This window comes from Artemia sp. Qi Xiang Cuo, chromosome 19 (assembly GCF_049724085.1).
Source record: "Artemia sp. Qi Xiang Cuo chromosome 19, ASM4972408v1, whole genome shotgun sequence".
In the NCBI taxonomy this organism is placed as follows: Eukaryota; Metazoa; Arthropoda; class Branchiopoda; order Anostraca; family Artemiidae; genus Artemia; species Artemia sp. Qi Xiang Cuo.
Window position 1 is genome coordinate 42873137 of NC_142812.1, and position 22214 is coordinate 42895350.

The 22214-nt window shown below is 38.0% G+C and overlaps 1 protein-coding gene across 1 annotated transcript in view; it reads left to right on the forward strand.

Moving 5' to 3' along the window:
• Positions 1-5366: 5366 nt before the first annotated feature.
• The window catches only part of LOC148940873 (uncharacterized), a 53496-nt gene continuing 36648 nt past the window's right edge, over positions 5367-22214 (forward strand). Inside the window, exon 1 of the mRNA XM_089104753.1 lies at positions 5367-5389. The gene's annotated coding sequence lies outside the window, so the exon portion shown is untranslated. The remainder of the gene's footprint in view (positions 5390-22214) is intronic.

The following is a 22214-nucleotide window of genomic DNA, read 5'->3' on the forward strand; positions in this document are numbered from 1 at the left end:
TTCTACGACAACGCTTTCAATAAAAACTCTATATGCCCCAGGGCATAACTCTCAGGGCAAGGATTGTAAGTTATGGCCTGGGGGCATATAAGGTTTTTATTGAAATCTTTGTCGTAGAAACTTGAAAAAGGGCTCATTCGATTTGAAATTCAAAGGGATAGTACCCTTTTTAATAGTCGAAAGTGATTTGAGGGCAACTGACCCCCCTCTCACGCCCACCTTTCCCCCAAACACATCCAATCAAAATTTTGATTGGAGGACCCCTGAGGGCTGTGGGGGGAGGGATTGTCATCCTTAAAGACCTAATTTCCAAAACTTTCAACTACATTGAATAAGAATGCAATCTAAAAATTTTGAGTGGAGGTGTTTGGGGAAAAGGTGGGCTCGAGAGGGGGGATAGTTGCCCTCAAATCACTTTCGACTATTAAAAAGGGTACTATCCCTTTGAATTTCAAATCGAATGAGCCCTTTTTCAATTTTCTACGAAAAAGATTTCAATAAAAACCTTATATGCCCCCAGGCCATAACTTACAATCCTTGTCCTGAGAGTTGTGGGGGAGTGTCCTCCTGAAAAATATATTTTCTATCTGGATATCAACTACGCTGAACAAAATGGCTATCTCAAAATTTTTATTTGAGGTGTTTTGGGGAAACATGGGCGTCAGGAGGGGCTAGTGGCCCTCCAATCACTTTCGACTATTAAAAAGGGCACTAGTCCTTTGAATTTCCAATCGAATGAGCCTTTTGAAGTTTCTACAACAACGCCTTCTTTAAAAACCTTATATGCCTCCAGGGCATAACTTAAAACCCTTGCCCTGAGGGTTGTGGGGGAGTGTCCTCCTCAAAACATATTTTCTATACGGAAATCAACTACGCTGAAAAAATGGCTGTCTCAAAATTTTGATTGGATATGTTTGGGGGAATGATGGGCGTGGGGGGGGGCTAGTTGCCCTCCAATCACTTTTTACTATTGAAAAGGCCACTAGAACTCTCAATTTCCAATCGAATGAGCCCCTTTTGAAGTTTTTACGACGACCCTTTCCATATGAAGTGCCCTGCTCTAAAGGAAATAAAATACATAGTACATTGTGCAACATCGTTCTTATATACCCTCAGGGCATAACTTAAAAGCCTTGCCCCGAGGGTTGTGGGGGAGTGTCCTCCTCAAAAATATATTTTCTACCTGGAAATCAAATACGCTGAATAAAATGGCTATCTCAAAATTTTGATTGGATGTCTTTGGGGGAATGATGGGCGTGCGGGGGGGGGGGGGGGCTAGTTGCCCTTCAATCACTTTTGACTATTAAAAAGGGCACTAGCCCTTTTCATTTCCAATCAAATGAGCCTTTTTTGAAGTTTCTATGACAACGCCTACTATAAAAACCTTATATGCCCCCAGGGCATAACTTAAAACCCTTGCTCTGAGGTTGTGGGGGAGTGTCCTCCTCAAAAACATATTTTCTATCTGGAAATCAACTACGCTGAACAACATGGTTATCTCAAAATTTTGATTGGATGTGTTTGGGTGAAGGATGGGTGTTGGGGGGGGGCTACTTGCCCTCCAATCACTTTCGACTATTAAAGACGGCACCAGCCCTTTGAATTTCCAATAGAATGAGTCTTTTTTGAAATTTCTATGACAACACCTTCTATAAAAACCTTATATGCCCTCAGGGCATAACTTAAAACCCTTTCCCCAAGAGTTGTGGGGGAGTGTCCTCCTGAACAACATATTTTCTATCTGGAAATCAATTACGCTGAACAAAATGTCTATCTCAAAATTTTGATTGTATGTGTTTGGGAGAATAATGGGCGTGGGAGGAGGGGCTAGTTACCCTCCAATCACTTTCGACTATTAAAAAGGGCTCTAGCCCTTTAAATTTGCAATTGAATGAGCCTTTTTTGAAGCTTCTACGACAACGCCTTCTATAAAAACATTATATGTCCCCAGGGCATAACTAACAACCCTTGCCCTGAGGTTTGTGGGGGAGTGTCCTCCTCAAAAACATATTTTTTATCTGGAAATCAACTACGCTGAACAAAATGGCTATCTCAAAATTTCGATTGGATGTGTTTGGGGTAATGATGGGCGTGGGGGAGGGGCTAGTTGCCCTCCAACCACTTTCGACTATTAAAAAGGGCACTAGCCACTCCAATTTGCAATTGAATGAGCCCTTTTCAAAGCTTCTACGAAAATTCCTTCAATATGAAGTGTCCGGGTATGGAGAAAAAAAAAAAAAAAAAAACATTGTGCCCACATCGTTCTTTACTTAGGTAGTGCTAGCGCGCTGCCTATGATAAAAAGATCGGAAGGCTAATAGCCCCCCTCCCAACTTCCTTTTCCCCGAAAAATTATTCGATCAAGAGTTTGAGATAGCAATTTTGTGTTGCATAGTTGAAAGGCTCCGAAACTATATTTTTAGATTTAACATGCCCAACGCAGGCCCTGAGGATAAGTCTAAGGATGAAAGTATGCCAAGGACAATTTTCTAAGGATATTAAGGATAATGTAAAATCTATGAAAACCAGTTTCATATCCACAGAGACAAATAACGGGTGACAGAATGCATTGGACTTGTTTAACTTGGGCCATATATTTGCAAATTAGTTGGGAGGGGGTAAGGTTATGTTACACTTTGTTACTTTACCCCCACACTCCATAATTTGCAAATATATAGGTCCAAATTACTAATTATAATATAGTATAATTTTACTTTTAAATATAAACTGAAGTATTATATTTTCATCATATTTTGGCATATTTCATTAGGATTAACATTACTTAACTTCTTGGGTGTTTTCCGTATAATTAACAAGTACCTCTTTTTTTATTAAAGAAACAACAAAACCGATGATTATCGAAATTTGCGAAGGGTGTGATAAACTTTTTTCATGACAACATTAAAAAGTTCATTTTCAAATTTGTCGCTGGTGTCCCAGTTATTATACCAGCTCAAATAGAGCATAAAGAAAATAGTTTCTATATTTTTTAAGAAAAAAATGGGGTTTTGAATCGACAAGGAAAAAAACTAAAAAGAAAAAGCAAATATTTCGATTAGATCACCGAAAACTAAATTTCAGTGATCAGGGTATAAGCCAATGGTACCAATTCCTGAAAATATAGGGAGGAAACAACCTTACCTTAGACTTTAGATCCTCCTGTGTATCCTCCGTCGATGCACACAGGGCATCGACGAAGAGACGCCAGTCTTCCCTCAAATAGGCTGCTGCCATAACGTCTACCCAATGGGTAGTATGGACGTATTTGCGTTGAGAAGGTCCCTCTGGTATGTTCCGCATAGTGTGTTCTTTGGTTTTCCCTTCGTCGCGTTCCCATTGTTTGCCACTGGAGGATGGACTTTGGTGTACGGTCGTCTTTCATTCGTACAACATGTCCCATGTACTTCCATCTTCGGGTTCTGGTCATGTCTAAGCCTACAGGTTTCCCAGTAATTTGACGTATTGTCTGGTTCGAGACGTGTTGTTTCCAATTTGTGTTGAGGATTCTTCGAAGATAATTGTTCTCAAAGGCTTTGAGGCTGTTCTCTTGCTGCTGATCTAACTCCCGGCATTCGCTTCTATACAGCATAACTGGGAGGACATTACTGTTGAAGACTCGAAGGTTTAGCCAGGTCGTCGGTCGAGTACTTCTGTTACTGCAAAATCTGTTTAAGCCTCACTAGCCAGTCAGATTTAAGAATTGACCTCTTTGTATATTGCCCCTGTGTTCTCTACCTTGCTTCCCAGATATTTAAACTGAATAACCTATTCTACATCCTTTTTGCCGCACTTTATGTTGAGGGGGGATCCCGTGGCAGCCATACTTTTTAGTTTTTGATGCATTTATCTTGAGACCAAACCAAAGTTCATTTTCTCTCAGAACATCCAAAAGTGTTGGAGTTTCTGCTTGTCTTATTTGAGCGGACTAATGTCGTCTTCGAAGTCTATATCTGCAATCCTCCTTTAATTTTTGATTGGGATTCCGTAGTTTTTGCATCCGGGGAGGATGTAATCTATGACCAGTATAAAGATTAAAGGGGATAGTAGACATCCTTGCCTTATTCCAGAGGTGATCCTAAAATATCTCGTTTGGCCTTCACTCCTCTGTACGCAACAGTCCGTACTTTCTTATAGAGCCATAATTAGCCTTACCAGTTTGTCAGGGACACCGTAGTATTTGAGGATTTTCCAGAGCGTATCTCGATGGACAGAATCGAATTCTTTTTCAAGTTCAATGAAAATTAAGTATAGCTTCTGTCTCCACTCGTTTGTCTCTTATAACATCATTCGTAATGCAAAAATGAAATTTGCACAGGAGCCGTTTTGGCAGAAACCGTGTTGTTCGTTTCTTAAATGCTTGTCGATTATGGCTGAATAAGATGCAGAACTATGAAGGCAAGAAGCTTTCCCGGAATAGAGAGCAAACTGATTCCTAGCCAGTTGTCACACAGCATGACATCATCTTTTTTGAATAGTTTCACAAGGGTACTGCGCATCCACTCTTTTGGAACAACCTCGGCGTACCATATCGTGCTAAAAAGTAGAATCCAGGTTTTCACATAGGATCTAATAGACGTTTTTAGCATTTCAGCAGAAATTCTATCGTTTCCTGGAGCTCTTCCGTTCTTCAGCTTCTTTGACGCTGAAATTTTCCCAGTTTCTGCAGGAGGATCGGTGTCGATTTCAAGAATAAGAAAAGTAGTCTCTTGTATGTTGTGCGGATTGACGTTTCTGGACGGTTTAAGAAACTTTCGAAATGGTTGGCCCAGACTTCTTCTATTTCTTTCTCTTCTCTGACTATTCTTCCGTTTTTATCCTTGACAGGGCCATCAGTTTTTGCCGCTTGCCCATCATCTCGTTTGTGATCCTGTATACCGTCCTGCAAAGGACGGTCTTGGAGTAGGCCTTCCGTCAAGGCAATTGTTATATTCTCTAGATAAAGATGCAAAAAGGCATTTTTAAAATTTCAATGGTAATTTTCGCTTGAGAAAAAACAAAACGTCAAATAAAGGTATTTTTCCATATCTAGAAGTGTAATTTCAATCCCCTCCTTTAGGTGCGCCTGTATAGATCATGGTAAAGAAACAAAACAATTATTATTTACAATGATAAAGAGTTGTATAATTCGAGTGATTTTATTGAATAATCTAGTGATTTATGTGCTATTTTAGGTATTTATTTCAAGAATCTAGTAATTCTTTTCACTAGGCGTCAACCCTGTGTGGAGGTAAAAAAAATTCTCAGCATAATAGAAAGGGTGGCATGAGTTATCTTTATAATATTTGATTTACAGATTTTTAAATTTTGCTGAAACCCAGCAATTCTGTCTCCACACCTGGCTGATTTTTAACATCTTGTGGCTAGGCTATGTTTCACACAAGATCAGATAGTAATATTAGGCTGTCAAAGATAATAGGCCTAGCCTATAGGCTAGAATAACGGATAATAGCCTAATGGAAAGTAAATTAAATACAAGTAGGCCCACTGCCCTAATTTTTGTTGTTGATTATTTCCAGTTCCAGAATTTGTATGAGGATATATGGACTACCATGCAGCCCTTTCACCCCTTTGATTATGTATCTTCAATCCTTCTGTTTCTTCAGCTCAGCAATGTTTTTAGAAATGGTCAGCAATAATTCTATATCTTTGTAAAAGCAGCACCTGAAAATAAAAATACACTCCACTAGGCATGTCATTTGAAAGCCATAATTTTGATGATGGGTTGTGGGAAGTGCAAGTACCTGAGCTAACTGTCCCCAGCAATTTAAGGCCAATAGGCCGGCTGATACCAATGTGGTGCTTCCTACTCATTCTTGCTCTCTTCTGCACTGTAGAATTCTATCATTGTTCCTTTGTCTTCTTCTTGATCTGAATCATCAAATTATAGATTGGTCTTTCAGTGTTAGGATGTTGTTGTAAATTAATGATGGTGTCAAATGTTTCTGGAACACCCATTTTCTGGCAGCTTAACTTAATCTTTGTGATTTGTGGTTCCAGTACCAAACACTCAAAAAAGATATGTTGGGGGGGGTCCACTGATATTGAACATCACCTACATAGTGGCAAATGATGGAGATTCCATTGGAATAGAAGAGAATTTAGCAACAGGTATCCAGATTTTAACCTGTAATACCACAACAAATCTTCTCTTGATTGAAATGGGGTGCACTTTATTTTCCCCAGTGTTTTACAATATCTTGAAGGTTCCCAAGTTTTGAGTCTGGAGGGGCACAAGCATTTGTTCCTTCATTAGCTAGCCTATCGGCTGTCATATTGTGGGTCAGTCCTTTATGGCTGGGGATATGGTGGAAGCAAACTGAAGTGTCCACATTCTTAAGGCTTAGGAGAGAATCTCTAATAGATTTTAAATCTGAATCAGTTGCCTCATAATTTATTTTTTTTATTAGTTGGATGGCAGACATAGAATTGGTGAGAATTAACACTTTTTTTGAAGCTGGTCTAAGGTTGACTGTAACTACCAGTGCTTTTAGAATGGCAAACAACTCTGCTGACAAAATTGAAGTATTGGATGGGAGAGTTACTGAAATATTCAAGGAAAAATATGGGATGCAAACCCCTGCTCCTGCATTTGTTCCCTTTACTGAGCCATCAGTATAAACTTGAGTATGTTCAGGAAATTTTATTGGCAAAAAGCTGACAAACAAACTGATCAGTATAATAAGATTTATCCTGAGGGAGCAGTTGGAGATGACACTCAGGGGCCTCCATTTCCCAAGGCAGAGAATTTGGAAAAGAGTAACTATCTGCATGTTCATTTTTCCAATTTGGATGATCTTTCAGATATTGACACCAAGAAGACTTATGGTGCTGAGGCTTGCTAGGGTTTGGAAAAATGGCTGGAAAGATTGCATATTTGTCACCATAATATTATATTTTTGTAAAGTAACAGTTTCTCTGCATAGTAGCTCTATCTTTCAGAGCAGGTAGTCCAGAGAGTTCTTTTAGCTTATCTACTGCAGTATGTTTGTGCAGTCCCAATCCAATTCTTATGGCTGAATTTTGGAGTGTCTCAAGGGTTTTAAATAGAGTTACAGGGATATTTACAAGGAAATGAATGCCATATTCTATTTTAGATCGAATATACAGCTTATTAAAATCAATAATCAATTTTGGTGAAGATCCCCATTTAGATCCTGCAAGTCGCTTTAAGATGATGAGTCGCTTCAAAATTGACATTCTCAACATCATCACAAGTGGTTGCCATTTTAAAAGGCAGTCAAGGGTCATACCCAGTAGACAGACAGATGGCTGATAAGCTATTGTACTCCCTTCTATCACTAAGGGTTTAGGGAGGGTTGTTTGTCAGTTATAAAACACTATTGCCTTTGTTTTTAGGACGAAATTGGCAGACCAAAAGCTTTAGAAAACAGGCACACATCATCTAAGTCTTCCTGAATTATGCTTTAGAGTAAGTTTTTATTGCCTTAAATTACCTTAAATCACACTTGCTAGCGATAGGACGAATCCTGTGTCCGCCAGCTTCAGTGATGATAGTTAATCATCATTTGTGGCGTCCCAAATGGTGCACCACGGTTTGTTGAGCCACTCCCTATCCACTGATGTCTTGAATGCATCCACGCTGGCAGAGGTTACTGTTTTTTCACTAAGGGAGTTCCACAAGCTGACAACTCTATTTGAGAAGAACTTGTTCCTTAGTCTGGTTTTGGCTCGTTTTCGGAATTGCTTTTGAGAATGACCACGAGTTCTGTTTGAATTGTCCGGTTGAAAAAGGCCAGGAATGGTATCCTCAGCATTTAGGAGCTTGTATGCTGTTATCACATCGCCTCGTTTGCCTCGTTTATTCTTGTGTATTCCACACCAGAAGATCATCAGCAAATTTTCTATTTTTTGACTGACTTTTAAGTTTTAATTCTGAAATATACAGTGTGAATAAAAGAGGACTTATGACAGTTCCTTGTGGGAGACCATCTTTAACTTATTTTCTTGAAGACAAAGTTTCATTTACCTGAACTTGAAAAGAATAATCACAAAGTAGATCATCTATCATTGATACCACTATAGATGGAAAATTTTTATTATTCATAACTTCTAGTCTTTTTGTTTGCGTTTCCATAAGCATCTGTCCAATCAAACAGCATAGCAATTCTAAATTCACCACCCTGCAAAGCCTCTGCTATGTCTGTTTGGGATTGGGGTATCATTTGATTGACCTCTGCTAGCCATTCTAATCTCTTTAAAATCATACATTCAAATATCTTGCCCATGGTGGGGAGGACTGATATTGGCTTATTGGGTGATTTCCCAGGTTTGAGGATTGGGTGAATAAGGGCAATTTTCCAGGAATTAGGGAATTTTTCTTCTCTCCATGCCATATTACATACTTCAAGAAGTTTATTTTGAAAGGTATAGGGTGATTCAATCAGCCATTTGATGTGTACCTCATCATACCCTAGTGATGAGTTTTGATTACATTCTTCAATGGCTGTGTCTAAGTCAGGTAATGCAAAAGGTAAAATTAAAGACTTTTTATGTTGTGCTACTGAAGAGACGACACATACGGGTGGGATTGGCAAAATAGCTTCTACATCATTCTTCATGTATGTTTTTGCAAATATCTCAGCTTTTAAATTGTCAGATGTTATTAGCTGATCCTGGTGTTTTATTTCATACTTTTGATCATCAAGTGTCATTTTCTTGCCATTCATCTTGCTTACATATTGGTGAATCTTAGATACTGCAGTGTGATGGTCTACACTAGTCATAAATTTATCCCATGCCTCATTTTTAGCCTGTAGACATGTTTTTTTCACTTTTGCCAAGCTGTGTTTATATTCAATTGCTGTGATTATTGATGGATGTCTTTGAAATGCCTTTCTTGCTGTGTGTTTAGCTTCCACTGCTGCCGTGCATAAATCATTCCACCAGTCTTTAGTTCTTTTATTGCCAGGAGAGGCCCAAGCATTATTGCTTGTCTTAGGGATTGTTTTTAGGCAGCATCCATGATAATTTTTGTAGGGGTTTTCACTTTATTGTCAATTAGGGAAGAGTCTTCCAGCAGAGTGTAATCAGCTTCTTGCAGCATTTGCTTGAATGCTAGCCATTTACCTTACTTGTTAATAAATTTCCTTTTACAAAGTTTTGTTTCACAAGACATGTGTGAGATAATTGTCTTTACAGCACAGTGATCACTCTGTAGATCTGTTACTCTACTAATTGACACCTGATCAACAGCAGAAGCAGGACCTAGTTGGATGTTTATGGTTGAATGTTTGTTATTTATGGAATTGTAATATGTTGGTAAATTATATGGTGTTAGAACTACTATGTTATTATTTTCTAATAAGTCTTTCCACATTTTTTCCAGCTTGATTTGACTGCTCAACATCTTCCCAATGTGGGCTCTGTGCATTTAGGTCACCAAAAATAAAGGTTTTGGCCCTCTGCTTCAGTTGATAAAATATTAAACACATCTATGTCACCATTGGTTTATACACTGATTTAATTATTAGCGTATCTCCTGATTTGTAGTGATTGAGACTCCTGTCACATCAACTTCGTAATCATGTTGCTGTGAAGGTAATGGTGAATGAACTAAACTCTTTATCTATAAAATAATCCCCCCCCCCTACTTTTCTGCCAGAATCTCTATCTTTGCTGTAGCATTTATATCCTTGTATGGACACTTTTTAAGATTATTCAAATGCGTTTCTTGGAGGCAAATTATATCCACTTTCTCTTTATTTAAATATGAGCAGAGTTCCATTATTTTCATTTTATTAATTGAGAATGTGATCCATTGCAGTACAATCAGTTTATCTATGACATTAATCTTGTTAGTCAATTGGGTGGGCTTTTATTTAATCACTGGGGAATTTGATTGTTTTGAGTAGCAACTATAGCAACTAGCTCCATAAATTCATGTGTCACTTCTTTCAGCAAGGACTCTGGAAAGTGCTTCTCTAGTGCTTTCTCACTTAATACGCCTTTCATTTGTATGTCATAATTTGATGTTCAAATAAGTTCCTGGGTACTAATGAATTTTGACAAATTTCTAAGTTGATTACCAACTAAAATTGTGGGTGTTGGGGGTTTTGTATTTCTTCTGAGAGGTTTAGTGCCTCTAATAGATAAGGAGGTAAGTCTTATCGGTTGCAAAGAGGATTTACCTGTTGAAAGTCTTCCTGCTTTTTGATCAAGTCTGGGGAAAGAAGGGCTAGCCAAACTTATGGGAAATTCAGTAGTTGACTGGGAGTAAGTCTCATTAAAGCTAGTAGAAGGTATTTTTTTTCATACTTGCTGCGTATATCTTCTCTGATCTTGGGCAGGAGTTGTTATTTTGGAGGGTGTGTTGGAAAAGTTTAGCTGAGGTTGTCTAGTCTCTTTTCTCATAGCATTTGCAATTATAGGTACTGGTATACTTTTCTCCTGAGCTATTTTTATTAACTGACTTCTTTGTTTGTATTTGCACATAGATTTCTGTTTTCAGGAAGGTGTAAACCACCACAGTTTGTGCATTTTGTAGGGTTTTGGCAATTGGTTTCCAAGTGACCCCTCAAAGTGCAATTTTTACAAACAACAGATGTGGCAAATGGACAAAATTTTTGTGTGTGCCCTAGTTTTAAGGAATGCTTACATTGGATTGGTTTTCATCATAGTGTCTAAAGGCAACTCTTCCCCGAAATAAGAATAACTTTTGTGGTGAATATTCTCCTTCAAATACACACAGATCTGAGTTGCTAGATACTAGTTCATTTTGATCATTTCTTTTCTTAAGTCTTGTTGTTGACTATTTGACAGTTCAAATCGGCATTATCAGTAAGGCCTTCTTGGATATCAGTATCTCCATATAGATTTGATACATTATAAATGACTAGCCTAGTTTCTTTTTGAAGAATTTGTTCTTTTGGTTTGCAGGTTGCTGCCATGCTACCAATCAGTTTCAGATCCAGCAAAGGGGTCAGACAAGCTGCATCATTTGCAAATACCTCAGATTTTCCATTTCTATTAATGAATAGGTCAAATTCTTTCTCAGTTTCTCAAAAATATTCATTCTAAGAAAATCAATGTGTTTTTTGGGTTCAAATTTTGGGGGTGGGGTATTTGTATTTGTCTGAGCTGGTGAAATTACTACAGCAGACATTGGGATGGATATTTCATTACCAGGGGTTGGGGCTGTTGAATCATCTTAAGTTGTGGATAGTTTAAGGCCGTCAACCTTACGTTTGTTGGTATTCTTTTTCTTATGTTTTTGGACAACTTGGAAATCATCCTGTGCCAGATGGTTTACACTACCTGGTAGCTGACAATTTGGGTCACTCAGCTGGGGTGATCTTACAGAGATCATTGTACCATCACTAGAAGTAGATCTACTTGATGACAGCCTAGAGGTGGCTGTTACAATTTTTTGATTCTCAATGTTTGTAGGGTCTGGGGTATGGGAAGGAGAAATAGCTGCATCACTCCAGGGAATAGCCAAGTTCCCTTCCATAGAGGGGTCAGGTGGATCTTGTTTAGACATCAGTCACAAAAAAAAAATCAATATATCTAAAAGGCACTACACCTAATAAATAAAACAAAGATAATACTTGATGAAAGGCAATCCTTTGGGTGTTCCAACAATAATATATTTAATAAATATATAAATTGGTCTCTCTGTCTTCTTCTTCCTCAAGATTATTAATGTCTCCTCTAGGTTTTTTCAAATAATTTGAGACAACATTATCATACCACTGTTAATACCATCATCAGCATTTTTTTTTTTTTTTTTTTTTTTTTTTTTTTATAACACACAATAATACAGAAAGAACACACACTACAATCATTATACAGTTATCAATGATTTTCCAATCTACCCTCTTCAATAGTATGCCCGTTTTTTTAGCACTAAGATCTTACATCTTTCTGCAAAGATTATCGTTTTTTGACTCATCTTTGTTCTAAGATCTTACACCTCACTGATGTTAGCAAAAAATGTAAAGACCGCCACTGTTCTGCCATATAGAACAATGATGAGAGAACTTAGATGATATGCTCATCGTTGTTCTGAGACCGCTGATAAGAGCAGAATGATGAAAGACGTTTGCATAAAAACGACCAAAGATGTAAGATCTTTGTTCAAAGATTTCACTTTTAATTGTTTTCTGAAAAAAGTTTTAAGATCTTAGCAAATTGATGATTGAAAAAACGGCCCTAGTTAATCCCTAACCAAAACACGTCAAAATATTTTTTTTTTTTCAAAACTAATGTAATATCCTAGCTAAAATCATCCATTCTGCTGCTTAGTTTCACAAAACTCAAAAACAACATGATCATTTTCAGTCTTATAACATCATCATTGATCCCTATCCCAACTATAAGATTAACATTGAGACTGCCTAGCTTTTCTTTTTGACATAAATTTCTCATATCCCTTCTAAGTCTCTCATAAAAACAACACTCAATTAGATAGTGGTGTACCGTCTCATTCTGCAAATTACAAGCTCTACAAACAGGGCTATCAATTTTCCCAATCCTAAATAGTCTAGCGTTAGTACTTACATGACCTGATTGACAGCCTAATATTAGGCTGTCAAGATGGTATAGGCTAGAATAACAGATAATAGCCCAATGGAAAGTAAATTAAATACAAGTAGGCCCACTGCCCTAATTGAAAGTTGCTTTTGGGATTTTTAATTCCTAATTGAAAATCAGTTTGGAGTCTCCAAAATGATTGCTTCAGAGTTTGTGTCCAAAGTGTCTTAATTGACCTTTTCATAGGCTATATTTATTAATTGTACTACTTTTGTGGATTGTTAAGAATTATATTTGTTTTAACATATGGGTTTTTGTCTCTTGTTTTGGAAAACTAATCAGATAACAGTTTGAGACAATATTCATTGAATTATTAGCCTAGGCCTACTTATTCTTTATTGTTGTTTGTCAATTTTCTCTTTATCCAGTTTAATATGAAACTTTTTTTAAAGTCATTTAGTGATCTTGATATCAAATCTTGGTAAAATTCCACTTTAGCTACTTTTGTATATCTTGGAAAGAGGTTAAGTTAGGAAAATAAAACTTTCAGGGATGGGTCTACAGGCAAAAGTATTTCCCAGGAAGGTATTTTGCTTACCTACCTCCACTTCTCCCTCTAGAGGGTCCTGAAATTTGCCTACATGACAGGTCTATACCTATTAAAATTTTTACAAAACAAAATTTCACCTTAATTTTCAGTTTTCAGTTTATTTTTCTCTGGCTTTAGTTTTGAAAATGCAATTCCTCTTTTTTTAGCAGAATTTTAAGCAATATCAATGTTTTTTTTCAAAATTTAGAAAATATATTTGCATATCTGTAAAACCTTATAAATTGGAATTGAGCAAAGTTGCAAAGCTGAAAACAATTTTGTTGTAGTTCATTTAAGCAGAAGATCTATTTTGCATGATTTCACTTTTATAACACACATATTTTTAAAGGTCATCAAAGGTCAGGTCTTTTTTCAAATGGAAGTAGGGTAAACAGAATTTTCTTAGCAAAATTGTCTAGAAGAAAATTTTTGGGTGGAATTTTCAGCAGGGATGGATTTATTGTGAAAGTCAGGTACCCTCTAGAGGGAGAAGGAGTGGAGGTAAATACTTCAAAATACCTTCCCAGGCCTACTTTAGCCTGTAGACCCATCCCTGAAAGTTTCATTTTCCTAACCTAACCCATTTCCAAGAAACCCAAACGTAGCCAAAGTAGAATTTTACCCAGTCACCCAACCACCACTGCTATTTTGACATCTGCCCCCCCCCTCTGGAAAATTTTCTGCTGTTGCCCTTGCCACTTATGTTTTGTAGCAGATTAAAAAATTACTATTAAAGGAGATTTGGGTAAAATTCTAATTTAGCTACTTTTGGGTATCTAGGAAAGGGGTTAGGTTAGGAAAATGAAACTTTCAGGGATGGGTCTACAGGCTAAAGTAGGCCTGGGAAGGTATTTTGAAGTATTTACCTCCACTCCTTCTCCCTCTAGAGGGTACCTGACCTTGACAATAAATTCATCCCTGCTGAAAATTCTGTCCAAAAATTTTCTTCTGGACAATTTTGCCAAGAAAATTCTCTTCAGCCTACTTTCATTTAAAAAAAAGACCTGACCTTTGATGACCTTTAAAAATATGTGTGTTATAAAAGTGAAGCCTTGCAAAATAGATCTTCTGCTTAAAAGAAGCACAACAAAATTATTTTCAGCTTCACAACTTCGCTCAATTCCAATTTATAAGGCTTTAAAGATATTCAAATATATTTCCTAAATCTTGAAAAAAAACCCATTGATATTGCTTAAAATTCTACTCAAAAAAAGGAATTGCATTTTCAAAACTAAAGCCAGAGAAAAAGAAACTGATAACTGAAAATTAAGGTAAAATGTTGTTTTGTAAAAATTTCAAATGGTAATATACCTGTCATGTAGGCAAATTTCAGAACCCCCTAGACGAAAAAGAAGTAAAGGGAGGTACTGCAAAATACCTTCCCGGGACATACTTTTGCCTGTAGACCCATCCCTGAAAGTTTCATTTTCCTAACTTAACCCCTTTCCAAGATAGCCAAAAATAACTTGGAAATGGGTTAGGTTAGGAAAATGAAACTTTCTGGGATGGGTCTACAGGCTAAAGTGTGCCCCAGGAAGGTATTTTGGAGTACCTAACTCCATTTCTTCTCCCTCTAGATATCTATATGAAATTTTGACAAAACAATATTTTACCATAATTTTCAGTTATCAGTTTCTTTTTTCTCTTGCTTTAGTTCCGAAAATGCAATTTCTGTTATTTGAGTAGAATTTTAAACCATATCAATTTTTTTTTCAAAATTTAGGAAATGTATTTGCATGTCTTTAAAACCTTATAAATTGGGATTGAGCAAAGTTGTGAAGCTGAAAACAATTGTGTTGTGCTTCATTTAAGCAGAAGATCTATTTTGCAAGGTTTCACTTTTATAGCACACAGATTCTTAAAGGTCATCAAAGGTCAGGACCCTCTAGAGGGAGAAGGACTGGAGGTAGGTACTTCAAAATACCATCCCAGGATATACTTTAGCCTGTAGACCCATTCCTAAACTTTTCATTTTCCTAACATAACCCCTTTCCAAGATAGCCAAAAGTAGCTAAAGTAGAATTTGCCAAGAAGGTGAGGAATTCATGGCAAACCCTGTCAAATGCTTTTGAGAAGTCCAGGAGCACCATGTCGACAGATAAATAATTGTCTAATAATGATGTAACATACTCATATTTGTGTATTAGATTAGTATCAACAGATCTTAAAGATCTGAAGCCATGTTGATTGGAAGTTAGGATGTTGTTAATTTCCAAGTGCTGAATTAGAGCTTTATTGACAAATCTCTCAAGCACCTTTACAACAGCAGATGTGATACTAAATAGGACAGTAATTTTCTGCATGATCTTTGGGGCCTTTTTTGTGTATTGGTGTTATATAGGACTTTTTCCAATCCGACGGTAGTTCTCCATTTTGTAGGGACAGCTGGAAGAGTCTACACAATGGAGAACTGAGAAAAATTCGGCATTCCTTGAGAAGCCTTGGGTGTATTCCATCTGATCCTTTGGATTTATTAACATCAAGTTTTTCCAGCCTATTTAAGACCATATCTTCAGTAATTGATAATTTTAACATTGGATGACATATTAAGTTTGATGGTGTTACAGGGATAAATGAACAAGATTGGATGGTGAAGGCAGAGGCAAACTGGGTATTCAATACATTAGCCTTATCTACTGGCAATGAGTGGGTTATGCCATTATTTTTGAGGTCAGGAATGATGTGATGGTTAGGATTTTTGGCAGAAACGTGTCTCCAGAAAGATTTGGGATTTGCCTTGGTATCTGTGGCTTCTCCTCATGTTGAGACTTCAATGTCTTGACTGCATTGGAGGCAAGATTCAGAGCCCTTGCATACCTTATCCCATTTTCCTGAATTTTCTCCTTGTTGTACCTTTTCCAGGCTCTGGCTTTCCCGTTCATTGTTCTTTTTGCAAACTTTGTGAGGAATGGAAGTGTTTTTGGCTGTTTTGGTAGATGACATGGGAGTGATTTTTTTCAGTTGATAGGAGGGCTTCATTAACATTTGTCCATGATATATTAATATCAGAAATAATTAGTTTTGACCAATTTATTGAGGCTACTTCCTTCTGTATTGCTTGATAGTCAATAAAAGTTTGAGGACGAACATTAGGTTGCAGACGTATGTTCAAGGATAACACAGAGAGGATAACTGAGTGGTCACTGTTGCCAACTGAAGGAAGAAATTAATTTCTGATAAGGGAATTGGGATTGCTCAAAATTACGAGATCCAACAGGGAAGGGTTCTGGTTGCCATGATGCCTTGTTGGCTTGTCAACCGTTTGGTGAAGGAAGTTGTCAGATAAACAAGACACAAATGTTGAATCTCCATTACTAGATATTACATGACCATGACCATCAACCAACTTGATTAATGGGAAATTGAAATCACCAATAATGATCAAATTAGATGATACTGCAGATACCATTTCATCAATGATAGTTTTGAGATGTATTTCACAATCATCAAGACTGGGTACACTAGGACTTCTATATACGCACCCAATATAGATTTGTTTATTTTCTTGAAGAGTAATATCAAGTCATAAACTTTCCACCCAGGTTACATTGAAAATTAAACAGTTAATAAGACTAACCTGGAAACCTTTCCTGACATAAATACCAACTCCTCTTCTGCAGTTTGGCTGCCCCAGATTAGTGAAGCACTGAAAAACAGACATCTGCAACAAACTTGCAGTAACAAGTATTTTAGTAAATTTGGCAGAATCTCCACTAACCCAGCAACATCTGCTTCTTCATCTTGTAGGAGCATTTGGATATTTAGAAGCTTGTTTGTAAGAGAATCAACATTGCTAGATATTACACGCAGGGTATTATTATTTCGAGGCTTTCGTGACGGGTCGTCCAGGGGCAGAGTTCCCGTAGCTATAAGTGTGGTTGGCAAAGGCGGGGTAGATGTTAATTCAGAGATGGCACTGAGGAAGCTCGATTTACTTTAACTATCACATGAAAAGAAAAGTTCACTAAGTTCATTTTCAGTTGATACACTAGTATTAACACTTGAAGTTCTAAAAAGTTAAGAGGATAACTGCAAGAAATCAGGGCTATTTACAGGAGGCATGGGACAAATTGTTATATCTCCATCGCGGCTGGGTTCAGGGCTGGCTTTGGAACTTTCCAACCGCGATCAGCAGCAACGTTTTTTGTCACAATTTGGCTTTTGAAAAAGATGAGATCTTCTTCACCAGATTTTATTCGCCTTTTTAGCATATCTATGAGAGGCTCATGTTTATCATGCTCGGCCTTTGATGCGTCACCGCAAAACTAAATATCTAAATGAACGGTTAATAATTTTTTTTAATGTCTACACTGCGAACAGAGAAGAGGATAGGTGGTGGGCGTGCATTTACGGACTGTGAGTTTGCTGGGATTGGAAGTCTTTTCACATTTGTAATTTGAATGCCTTGGAGTTTGTAGTTTTGGCGGAGGTATGACTGGATGTAGAGTTGTTCGTCTGGTTGTGTCGGGATACCATACGCAACTATGTTTAGAGCTCTACGTTGTCTATCCCGCTCTTCAGCAAAAAGGCGCTGAACCTCACTATCATGATGTTGGAAAAAATCATTGTTTGACCAGGCAGTCTCTTGTTGCACAAGGTTTTTAATTTCAGCACGCACAGCAGAAATCGAGCAGTTGTCAGCCACTTGATGTTCAAAAGCTGACATTTGTGTTCTGATATTATTAATCGATTTCGAAATCTCTTCTTTGAGTGTAGTTTTGAGGTTATTTAGTGAAGACTGCACATATCTTGGATAATGGTTTGGGATGGGATTTTATCAATAATATCTTTCTTCATAGTGTTTATGATAGCTTCGACGATACTCTCATTGCTTGAATTCTGGCCAGAACTGCTTGGAGTCATAGGAGAGTGTTTGCAAATTGGCTACTTTATGCAAACGTCAACCTGTCGAGAAATTTTTGTGAGCAACATATATTTGGATTCAGGCATGTCCATGCAGTCTATGCATATCCACTTTCCACATCCATCACAGAGAATTGCCAAGGAGTCGTCATTTAGATCTATTTCACATACCAAACACTTATCACACCCCTTTTCGGGGCTAACGCGAGCTCTTTTCAAACTCCCAGTAAGCGTTGCATTGGTATTACGAGTCGACTGTTTCGGGGGCATTATATTGGATAAAATAGAGTCTTTACGGCTTAGTGGGTGTTGGATTACTATCTAGGAAAAAAAAAATCTGAAGGTAAAAAGAGACTTCAGCTTTTTTTGGATTTCTGATCCAAGAAAAGCCACATATTCAGGTTCAGGCATACTAATCAACGTGCAATTATTGATTTTCCCATTTTAAAAGCAGTTAACTAGGAATTTAAGGGATCGGTACCTCAAATTATATCTTGGTTAGGCCTGGATATGATTCTGAAAACAATCAGAAATCATAGGTAGCGCGGATCGCGCTGCCTAAGTAAAGAACGATGTTGGCACAATGTGTTATTAGTTTTTTGTTTTTTTTCCATACCAGGGCACTTCGTATCAAAGGAGTTGTCGTAGAAACTTCCAAAAGGTCTCATTCGATTGGAAATTGGAGTGGCTAGTGCCCTTTTTAATAGTCGAAAGTGATTGGAGGGCAACTAGCCCCCCCCCCCCCCACGCCCATCATTCCCCCAAATACATTCAATTAAAATTTTGAGATAACCTTTTTGTTCGGCGTAGTTGATTTCCAGATAGAAAATATGTTCTTGACTAGGACACTTCCCCACAACCCTCAGGGCAAGGGTTTTAAGTTATGCCCTGGAGGCATATAAGAACGATGTTGGCACAATGTATTATTCATTTTTTTTTCGTTTGGAGCAGGGCACTTCGTATCAAAGAAGTTGTCGTAGAAACTTCGAAAAGGGCTCATTCAATTGGAAATTGGAGTGGCTTGTGCCCTTTTTAATAGTCAAAATTGATTGGAAGGCAACTAAAACCCCTTCCACGCCCACCATTTCCCAAACACATCCAATCAAAAATTTTGAGATAGTCATTTTGTTCAGCGTAGTTGATTTCAATAGAGAAATTATGTTCTTGAGGAGGACACTCCCCCACAGCAATCAGGGAAAGGGATGTAATTTATGCCCTGGGGGCATATAAGGTTTTTATAGAAGGCGTTGCCGTAGAAACTTCAAAAAGGCTCATTCGATTGGAAATTCAAAGGGCTAGTGCCCTTTGAATAGCCGAAAGTGATTGGAGGGCAACTAACCCCCTTCTCACGCCCACCTTTTCCCCAAACACATCCAATCAAAATTTTGAGATACGGTAGCCATTTTATTCAACGTAGGTTTTAATTTCTAAATATTAGGTCCTTGTAGATAACAACCCCCCAGAGACCTCAGGTCGAGGATTGCAAGTTATGCCCTGGGGGCAAAAGCGGTTTTTATAGAAAGCTGATCTGCAGAAATTTAGCCGATGTTTATTTCGTTTGAAAGTTTAAATGGCTAATGTATTTTATAATAGTCGAAAGTGACTGGAAGGCAACTAACACCCCTTCCACGCCCACCATTTCCCCAAACACATCAAATCAAAATTTTGAGATAGCCATTTTGTTCCACGCAGTCTAAAGTTCAAGAAATTATACCTTTGAGTAGGACACTCCCCCCATAGTCTTCAGGGCAAGGGTTATAATTTATGCCCTGGGGGCATATATTGTTTTTATTGAAATCTTTGTCGTAGAAACTTGAAAAAGGGCTCATTCGATTAGAAATTCAAATGGCTAGTGCCCTTTTTAATAGTCAAAAGTGATTTGAAGGCAACTAGCCCCCCCCCCACGCCCATCATTCCCCCAAATACATCCAATCAAAATTTTGAGATAGTCATTTTGTTCGGTGTAGTTGATTTCCAGATAGAAAATATGTTTTTGACTAGGACACTTCCCCACAGCCCTCAGGGCAAGGATTTTAAGTTATGCCCTGGAGGCGTATAAGAACGATGTTGGCACAATGTATTATTTGTTTATTTTTTCCTTTAGAGCAGGGCACTTCGTATCAAAGAAGTTGTCGTAGAAACCTCGAAAAGGGCTCATTCAATTGGAAACTGGAGTGGCTTTTGCCCTTTTTAATAGTCGAAAGTGATTGGAAGGCACAACTAACACCCCTTCTACGCCCACCATTTCCCAAACACGTCCAATCAAAAATTTTAAGATAGCCATTTTGTTCAGCATATGTTCAATAGGAAATTATGTTCTTGAGGAGGACACTCCCCCACAGCAATCAGGGAAAGGGTTGTAAGTTATGCCTTGGGGGCATATAAGGTTCTTATAGAACGCGTTGTCGTAGAAACTTCCAAAAGGTCTCATTCGGTTGGAAATTCTAAGGGCTAGTGCCCTTTTTAATAGTCGAAAGTGAATGGAGGGCAACAACCCCCTTCTCACGTCCATTTTTTCCCCAAACACATCCAATCAAAATTTTGAGATAGCCATTTTATTCAATGTAGTTTTTAAGTTCTGGAAATTAGGTCTTTGAGGATGACAACCCCCCACAGCCTTCAGGGCAAGGGTTGTAAGTTATGCCTTGGGGGCATATAAGGTGTTTATAGAACGCGTTGTCGTAGAAACTTCCAAAAGGTCTCATTCGGTTGGAAATTGGAGTGGCTAGTGCCCTTTTTAATAGTCGAAAGTGATTGGAGGGCAACTAGCACCCCCCCCACGCCCATCATTCCCCCAAATACATCCAATCAAAATTTTGAGATAGCCATTTTGTTCGGCGTAGTTGATTTCCAGATAGAAAATATGTTTTTGACTAGGACACTTCCCCACAACCCTCAGGGCAAGGGTTTTAAGTTATGCCCTGGAGGCATATAAGAACGATGTTGGCACAATGTATTATTTATTTTTTTTTTTTCGTTTGGAGCAGGGCACTTCGTATCAAAGAAGTTGTCGTAGAAACCTCGAAAAGGGCTCATTCAATTGGAAAGTGGAGTGGTTTGTGCCTTTTTTAATAGTCAAAAGTGATTGGAAGGCAACTAAAACCCCTTCCACGCCCACCATTTCCCAAACATATCCAATCAAAAATTTTGAGATAGCGATTTTGTTCAGCGTAGTTGATTTCAATAGAGAAATTATGTTCTTAAGGAGGACACTCCCCCACAGCAATCAGGGAAAGGGATGTAAGTTATGCCCTGGGGGCATATAAGGTTTTTACAGAAGGCGTTGCCGTAGAAACTTCAAAAAGGCTCATTCGATTGGAAATTCAAAGGGCTAGTGCCCTTTTAATAGCCGAAAGTGATTGGAGGGCAACTAACCCCCTTCTCACGCCCACCTTTTCCCCAAACACATCCAATCAAAATTTTGAGATAGCTATTTTATTCAACGTAGTTTTTAAGTTCTGGAAATTAGGTTTTTGAGGATTATAACCCCCTCAGAGCCATCAAGGTAAGGGTTGTAAGCTATGCCCTGGGGGCATATACGATGTTTATAGAAAGCGTTGTCGTAGAAACTTCAAAAAGGGCTCTTTCGATTAGAAATTGAAATTGCTAGTGCCCTTTTTAATAGTCGAAAGTGATTTGAAGGCAACTATCAAAATTTTTAGATAGCAATTTTGTTCCACGCAGTCTAAAGTTCAAGAAATTATACCTTTGTGTAGGACATCCCCCCACAGTCTTCAGGGCATGGGTTATAAGTTATACCCTGGCGGCTTATAAGGTTTTTATTGAAATCTTTGTCGCAGAAACTTGAAAAAGGGCTCATTCAATTAGAAATTCAAAGGGCTAGTACCCTTTTAAATAGTTGAAAGTGATTTGAAGGACACTAGCCCCCCCTCACGCCCATCATTCCCCCAAATACATCCAATCACTATTTTGAGATAGCCATTTTGTTCAGCGTAGTTGATTTCAATAGAGAAATTATGGTCTTGAGGAGGACACTCCCCCACAGCAATCAGGGAAAGGGATGTAAATTATGCCCTGGGGGCATATAAGGTTCTTATATAAGGCGTTGCCGTAGACACTTCAAAAAGGCTCATTCGATTGGAAATTCTAAGGGCTAGTGCCCTTTTAATAGTCGAAAGTGAATGGAGGGCAACAACCCCCTTCTCACGTCCATTTTTTCCCCAAACACATCCAATCAAAATTTTGAGATAGCCATTTTATTCAATGTAGTTTTTAAGTTCTGGAAATTAGGTCTTTGAGGATGACAACC